Source organism: Galeopterus variegatus, unplaced genomic scaffold (assembly GCF_000696425.1).
Source record: "Galeopterus variegatus unplaced genomic scaffold, G_variegatus-3.0.2 Scaffold906, whole genome shotgun sequence".
In the NCBI taxonomy this organism is placed as follows: domain Eukaryota; kingdom Metazoa; phylum Chordata; class Mammalia; order Dermoptera; family Cynocephalidae; genus Galeopterus; species Galeopterus variegatus.
Genome location: NW_007727017.1, coordinates 171,139 through 179,268, shown reverse-complemented (window position 1 = coordinate 179,268; position 8,130 = coordinate 171,139).

The window sequence follows — 8,130 nt, the reverse complement described above, 5'->3', positions numbered from 1 at the left end:
TCCCTGTTCACTTTTTTCCATTTCTGATTTCATGCCCCTCTCCAGAAGCACCACTGTTACAAGTTTAAAGTGTGTCCTTCCAGATTTTCTTTATGCATTTACATAATATGCATTTATAACTATATGTTGATTTTGAATGCATACGTGTTATCACTGTATTGTGTGTTGTTCTGGAACTTGCTATGCTGCCTCCCTCCCTTTGCCCATCCCCAATTTTTAACATCTCTTGTCATACTAGTTTTTATAAAATTAAGTTTACTGACTGCTTGTTTTTTTTTTTTTTCTTCTCTTGCTTTTCTGTCTTCTGATACAACCTTTTCATCTGCAGATGAGAAGTGGGGAAAGGGAGGGAGGGCAATTATGGGGCTGCCTGGTTTTCCTCTTCCCCTTTCCGGTTATGAGTTCTGTGGGTGGAGTGACCAGGGTCCAGACATCTCTCCGAGGTGGAGGCAGGAAGAGGAGCAGGCAGGCTGGCGAGACTGAGACTGAGGATGGGGATGTAACATAGACAAGAATCATTCCAAACTCCGGCGGAGGGAAGAACGTCTCCTGTGGCAAAATCCTGCAAAATGCTATTAAGGATAAATTTTTTATTGTTCTGTCCTGCAGGCAGCTTGGGAAAATACCATAGCCTCAGCATAAATGAGTTCCTCTGTCTTATTTTATTTTTAAATGACACTTTCTGCATTAGTTCTGACTCTGGAAGAACGTAGCAGTCACTGCCGCAGCCATGCGAGGTGGGAGACTGGCCCTGAGTAAGGCGGGGGAGATCCTGGGGGCTGGCCCAGCTCTCCACACTATCCCCCTCCTCCATTTCTTGCCCCTGTCAAGGGCTATGGGGGGGATATGGAGCAGTTATCTGTGTAACTCTGGCCAGAGAAAATATATAAACCCAATGACAAACAAATCAGAAACCATGCATACTATTTTTATGTAAAATATCTAGACTTATTTACTTATGCTGCTAATGTGGTGCTTCTTATATGCCTGCCATTGTTCTAGGGCTTTTAGAAATACTAATTCATTTATTTTTTACAACAACTTTATTGCGGGAAGCTTGATCACCTTGCCTGTCATAAAGAGGGTGGATGGGTAACCACAGAGGTGGAACACTGGGTGGAAGGGTGTGTGGACCCAGCCCAGTGCTGCCAGGCCTCAGGTGCTCCCTGGACTTTGGCCGCTGTTTCTGGTCATGGATAATTCTGTTCCCAAGGTGGCAAATCACCAGCCGCCTTTGCTGCTGTCTCTTTCCTGCCTCTTGGCCTCCGCTCAGATGAGGGTCGGGCATTGGCACAGCCCTCATTGTGCCCTTAGCATTGGGGCCAAGCTACTCTGGGGAGGACACTTAGATGCTCTGGTTTCTCCAGTGGCCACCCCCAAAGGGGCAGAGCAACACACCCTAAAAGTATGGGGAGAGGAGTCAACACCCAACAGGGAGAACTTTGAGCAAGGCGAGACAGGAGATGGGAAGTAGCCAGAGACAGGTCACCCACCTCCTCCCTGGGCAGACTGGTCCAGGATGCAGCAATTCCACACGGCCTCTCTGGGGCGTCCTGCCTGAGCGGGCAGCCAGCTGGGTCAGGCCCCCTTCACCTGCTCTCCTTCCTTCCCCACCTCCTGTCCCTGTCCCCCTCACTCTTGCTTCCCTGGGACTGCATTCCTCAGTCAAGCATTAGTGTGCAGCTTTGCCTCTAGCTCTGTTTTTCAGGGAATTCCTGCTAAGCCAGGGAGAAAGACACTTGATCATATCAGCTGCCATTTCTCCAGCACGCTCTCACCCGCACCTGCCGGGCCTTTCCCCATATCAGCTCCTTCCTCCTCATGGCATTGCTGCAGGCAGGTGCTGTGAGGGTCCTTTGTAGAGATGGAGAAGCTGCAGCCCCAGAAGGTAAGCCACCTGCCCGAGGTCACCAGTCAGAAGTGGAAGAACCAGGTGTGACTGTCATTCTGGCTGCAAAAGGCTGGGGGTCACCTCGCAGTGGCTGTCATCATGCATGACTCCAAGAGTTTCGTACACCATCTTTCAGTGAGTCCTCCCAAAAACCCTGGGAGGGGGTGCCATGAGTCCTATGTTACAGATGAAGACATTTGGCTCAGAGAGTTTTGAGTCCCTTCATTGATTCATTCAAATGTTTGCTGAGTGCCTCTCCTGGGCCGGGCACTGTTCCAGATGCTGGTGATGCACTGGAAGAGGAGCAGGAGGCTCGTGGTCTACTGCACATGCGTGCTCGTGTATGTATGCGTGTCTGTGCTCGTGTGTAGGAACACACAGTCCACAGTAGCAAAGAAATACAGCAGAATGACAAATTACTTTCTGTGCTACCAAGGCCACATTTGGGTAGGGCAGCTAGCAAAGTCCTTCTCAGGAGATGCTAGTGTGGCTGACATCTGAAAGCTGTAAAAGGGCCAAGGGGTAAGCGGTGACGGTGGGGAGAGCATCCCAGGCACAGGGAACAGTGCATGCGAAGATCTTGAAGTGGGAACGGTCTCAGAACATTTGAGGAAAAGGAAGACAGCCAACATGGCAGGAGAGTTTTGGGGAAGAGAGGGAGGAAATGAGAACTGAGACTGGAGGAGGGGGCTGGAATTTACTCCAAGGGTGATGGGAGGGGGAGGGGCAGAGCCAATTTGCTGTTAACAGGATGGGGGGGGGGACTGTGGAGAATGGACTGCAAGGGACAAGAAGGGAGGGGCCCAGCAAAGGGGCTGCAGGCGAGAGAGGGTGGTGGCCACCTGTGCACTCTGCATGCTCTGTCCTCCCCTCGGAGCCTGCTTGGGAGCCTGGGCTGGGCTCCTGTACCAGCTGGAATAACCAGAAGCCCAGGGGTCTGGGCAAAGGAGAGAATGTGAGTGGGCACGGAGAAACTAGGGGGCGGATTGCAGGAGGGCTTGGCTATCTTCCAGAATTCCTCTGTGCTCTTGGGGTAAAACCTAGAGCACCCAGATTCCTTAGCATGCTGCGGGCAGCCGCCACCCTCAGCCCACCTCTCTCCGTGCACACGGTTCTCATTTCATCCATCAAAGCACTCGCAGGTCCTCCGGAGGTCTTCTTTCATCCCGGCTCCTAGCACACTCTGTTCCCTCCGCCTGGACCCACTCTTCCGTTGCCCCCTTCCAACACAACGTGGTCCCCCCGCCCAGGCTTGTCTGAGTGTTCCCTCCAGCGAGCCTCCCCAGATCAGGCTAGCCCCTCCTAGGGGTTTCCACGCTCCCCTGGGCTCCCATGAGCTTATAATCACCGGCTTATTTGCATATTTGTCCCATTCATCTCTGAGCTCCATGGTCAGGGACTGGGTCTGTTTTGTTCATGGCTGTATCCCCAGCACCCTGAGCAGAGCTTGGCCCATCATAGGTGCTCGATAAACTTTGGTTGAGTGAATGACTAATGAGTGAATGAGGGAACATCCGTGGGGAAGGGAAGCAGGCTTACTCCATGTGCCTCCAAAAGGCAGAACCAGTTTCAGTGGGTGAAAAGTACAGCGAGGCTGATTTTTATCTAGGCAGGAAAAAGCTTCTTGAATAACTCTGATCTGTTTGCAGAGCCTCCATCCCATTGGGGAAGCTTTTAGGTGGGTGCTGGGAACTGCCAGCCACAGACGTTTCATGGGGCTCAGGGACATACATCCATCTCCTCACTACAAGTGAATCCCTGGGAGGCAGGGAGGGTGCCATTTTCTTCTTGTGCCCAGAGCCTGTGCAGTATGTGATGCTGCTCTGTAAATGCACACAGAAAGGATGTGGTTGTCCTTCAACCCTGGAATATTCTAGACCTGCATTGTCCAATCTGGCATCCAGACATCACATGGCTGCTGAGCACTTGAAATGTGGCCAGTCTGAACTGAGATGTCTTGCACGTGTAAAATACACAATGGCTTTCAAAGACTTGATATAAAAAAAGAAGTGAGAGTATCCATAATTTGCTCGCATATTGAAATGATAGTATTTTGGACATATTGGGTTAAATTAAATGTATTATTCAAATTAATTTCACCTGTTCCTTTTTCCTTTTCTTTTTTTAATGGGATTAATAGAAAATTTATTTCTATCACACAGGGCTGGTCTAGAATTCCTATCTTTTTTGGGTTCACTGTATTCTTTCGAATACTGGAGTTTTTAGGAGGGTATTTGAAATGATTGAAAGATTCTAAACAGGGTTAAATATGACAAAGTCAGCATGTTCCTGCGTGCACTCGATGGGCTGGTACAGTGGAGTCATACAGGGTGTGTGAGGGCTTCCTTGATTCCTGCCCTCCCCTGATTGGTGGCATGTGGATGGCTAGAGGGGGCCCTTCACTTCGAAAGCCTTGCTGTCCTCTAGGTAGTTAGCATGACTTCTGTTTTTGCAAGGAAGGTCACTTCCTGCTGTGTGTACGAAATCCGTGGCACACACCATACACAGAGGCATCAGCTAAGTCAGCCCAAAGTTCTCTCGTACAGCGATCAGTGTAAGATTTCTGTATCCTCATTTGCTGAAAAAATATTCTGGCAACTCGTATTAAGAGAAAAGTCCACATTCCTTAACCCAGCAATCCCATTTGTACAAATCTGTCTTAAAGGAATCAAAGCATGGGATTCAACAATCCCGGTTCCTCTACTCAGGACCAGTATTCTTTTACTGTGCACGGGTTCTGCTTCCTGGGCTTTGAAGGTCAGCCTCCGTCTGACGGGTTGGTGCTGGGGCCAAGCACAGTTGTTAAATATTTTTACACTCACACCTGTGTACACCGATGCTGATTGCAGGGTTGTTCCTGGTCAAAAAGACAAAACCAGAAGGAACCTAAATGTGATTCATAGGGAACACGCCGATCCATCTGTATACTAAGGGGTTTTTGCTGCTATGAAAAGTTACATGCTGGAGCTGCACTAACAGACCTGGAAAGATGCCACTGTGGGGTTTTAAGGGAAAACAGCAAGTCTCAAGTAGCGTTCATGGAATGATCACACTTGGGGGTCTGCAGGGCATGTTTGGGGGTCAGAGAAGAGGCACGGACAGGGGTGGGAGACTGGTAGTGGGAGGGGAGGGGGATGGGAGAGACCAACTTTTTCTTTGTGTTTGGTCACTGTTTGACTTGTTTTGACAAGAGTGCAATGCATTTATAATTTTTAAATTGGTGAATATAAGAAATCACGGATGTCCTTCCTTAGTCTTTTTGTCCCCTTGTGAATGAGGAGAACACCCCTGGCACACCATGACAAAGCCAAGACCCGGTCCTACACCCTCCGCTTCAGAAAATCAAGCTGCTGCTTCTTCCTACTCCAGGAATATACGTTTTTCTTTTTCATGCAAAAGAATGTGAATGGCCTCCCCAGACAGGAGACTGATTCTCTTCCTGTACCGAGGCTAGCTCCCCTCAGTCTCGTCTGGGATCCTGCCAAGACATGGAATTAGAAAAAGGAAAAAAATTTTAAAAAGAAAACACAAGGAGAACAAGGTTGAACTGTAGCTATGGTTAGATTTATGGGCAGTTTCATTTGAGGGGGAGGACTCCCCTTGGGTCTGCTTTACATTTGGGCCAGTTGAGTTACTCCTAATTTCTGTTCCATTGTTCAACTCCAAAAGAATTCCAGAAATGAGAAAGCCTTCCCTGGCTGGCAGCCTTCTGGCTCCATGCATCTGAACCAATAGGGCATGTTTCCTCTTGCTCCCCCCTTCTGATGTTTTATCAGGCTCCATAATGTGTTTCTGATGCTATCTGGGCTGGAGTCTGTGCCCTGGATCACATTCAGGTGAGGAAATTCCTCGAGAAGATAAATCACTGCAGAGATGGTGGAGACTAAGCGTTGGCAGGCTTCCTGGGTTGAATGGGGCCATATGTGTTCCCAAGTGCAAACCTCCAAGGTCAATCGAGCCCAAACAAGAAAGCTCAAATCCCAGAGGCCTCTGAAGTAGATGCTTTGTTGCTGGAAAAGCCTGTTGGATGTCAGGAGACTGAGTGATCTTATGCCCGGAGACCCACCATTATTAGGAAAGGTGGGATTCGCTGTTCCACGCACAAGCCAGTTTGCTCGGGTTGGCTGCCACAAAAAACTCAACTCAGTATATATTGTATATTTATATTTATATGTTGAGAGTGTACATATAAATACAGATATATATCCAAATATATTAAAATTACTCATTGATTGTCTGAAATTCAAATTTGACTGGATGTCCCATATTTTGTCTGGCCACTCCTTGAGGCCCTGACAGACTAGGGGAGGGGAAATGGATGGAGAGTGGGCAGCCAAGAAGTCCACTGTGGACCATGAAGAAGGTTTGGCCTGAGCTCAGATTTGGCTGGATTCATAGCAGAAGGTAGGTGGGCAAAGAGATGCTTTTCCAAGCAGGGCTTCCATCAGGTTGTGACTTTATTCATTTATATATTGATTGCTTTAATTGGACTCATTATATAAAATTCAGGGGATGCAAGAATGTATCATTCACAAAGCAAAAGTACTTTATAATCTTTCCTGTCTCCCCAGTCCCCCGCCACATTAGCTGCCATTAAAAGTTTGAGATATGCTTTTCCAGAAAGTTCTCTGTACAGAACAACATACAGTACTAGGTATTATAGAAGTGACCTGTTTTACAAATGGAGTATCCCATTTATACCCATTCTTTTTTGCAACTTCCTTTTTGCCTTAACATTATATCTTCCGGGCCGGCCCGGTGGCGCACTGCTACAGTGCGCAGCGCACCGCGGAGGGTTCGGATCCCACATACAGACCGGTTCCCGCTCGCTGGCTGAGCGAGGTGTGGGCACGGCACCGAGGTTTGCGATCCGTTGCCGGACACGAAAAAAGACAAAAAGGAAAAGAAAAAAAAAACATTATATCTTCCACCAACTTGGAAAAATTGTTTTTCGGGTGTGCCGAAAAGACGTATGTTGATTTTCATGAGTTGTGAGGACAGTTTGAGTGAAACAGGAATGAAAGGTTTAGTCGCAGTCTGTTGAGAAAAGAGGACCTAGTGGTTGCCTGCCTCCCTCCCTGCTTTCTTCGCTCGTTCTTTCTCCCTTTCTTCCTGGAAGTATTTTTACTCCAGGAACACTGACCTGCCCCTCTGGAGCAAGTGAGAGCACAGCACTGGAACCTAAAGGTGGTTCAGTGAAATTCACCCCCATCCAGTCCAGCGTGGGGCCAGCTCCTGGCCTCGGCACTTACTGGCATTCTCATTTTGAGCAAGTCCCTTAACTCTGGTAGCCTTGGTTTCCTCATCTGGGAAGTGGGGGTGTTAATATCAACTCCCGGAGCTGTTATGAGGATTACCCAGGATTTGCATGGAAATAGCAATAAGACCTCCAGACATGCCAGCTCCTTCTCGGTTGCTCACTGTCTAACAGACATAGATAAGCCAAAAAAGAATAAATTACTTAAAATTACAACATCCAAATACCGTTTCTATTCTGGAGCATATTCTCCTAAATCTTTAAAAGCTTTATGTGAGAAATATTTGTTGAGAGTTCATGGTGCCAGGCTCTGGGCTGGGTGCTGGGAATCAGAGGCAGATGAGCCCCCCACCCTCAAGGCCTCGCTGGTTTCATAGCCCCCTCCCCCACCCAAGCCGAGGATGTGCGCACAGCAGGTGTGGTGGTTTATTTTATGTGTCAACATGACTGGGCCAACTTTACCTGGTGTCCAGGTACTTGGTCAAACAGTGTTCTGGGTGTTTCTGTGAGGGCGTTTTGGGGTGAGTTTAACATTTAAGTTAGCAGACTGAGTAAAGCAGACTGCCCTGTCCAACATGGGTGAGCCTCATCTAATCGGTTAAATAGAACAAAAATGCTGACCCTCCCCAAATAAGAGGGAATTCCTCCTGTCTGACTGCCATTTCAGCTGGGACATCAGTTTTTTCCCTGCCTTGGGACTCGCACTAAAGCACTGGCTCTTCCTGGGTCTTGAGCCTGCTGCCTTCAGACCGCAGCCACACTATCGGCTGTCCTGGGTCTCCAGCTTGCCAATTGCAGATTTGGGGACCTGTCAGCCTCCACATCACATGAATCAATTCTTTATAGTAAATCTCTTTCTATGTAAATACATCCCATTGGTTCCATTTCTCTCGAGAGCCCTGTCTAATACAGTAGGTGCTTGAAAAGTGCTTGTTAAAGGAAGAGGGGCAGTAACAGAGACCCTCCCATAAGCAGGAATTGT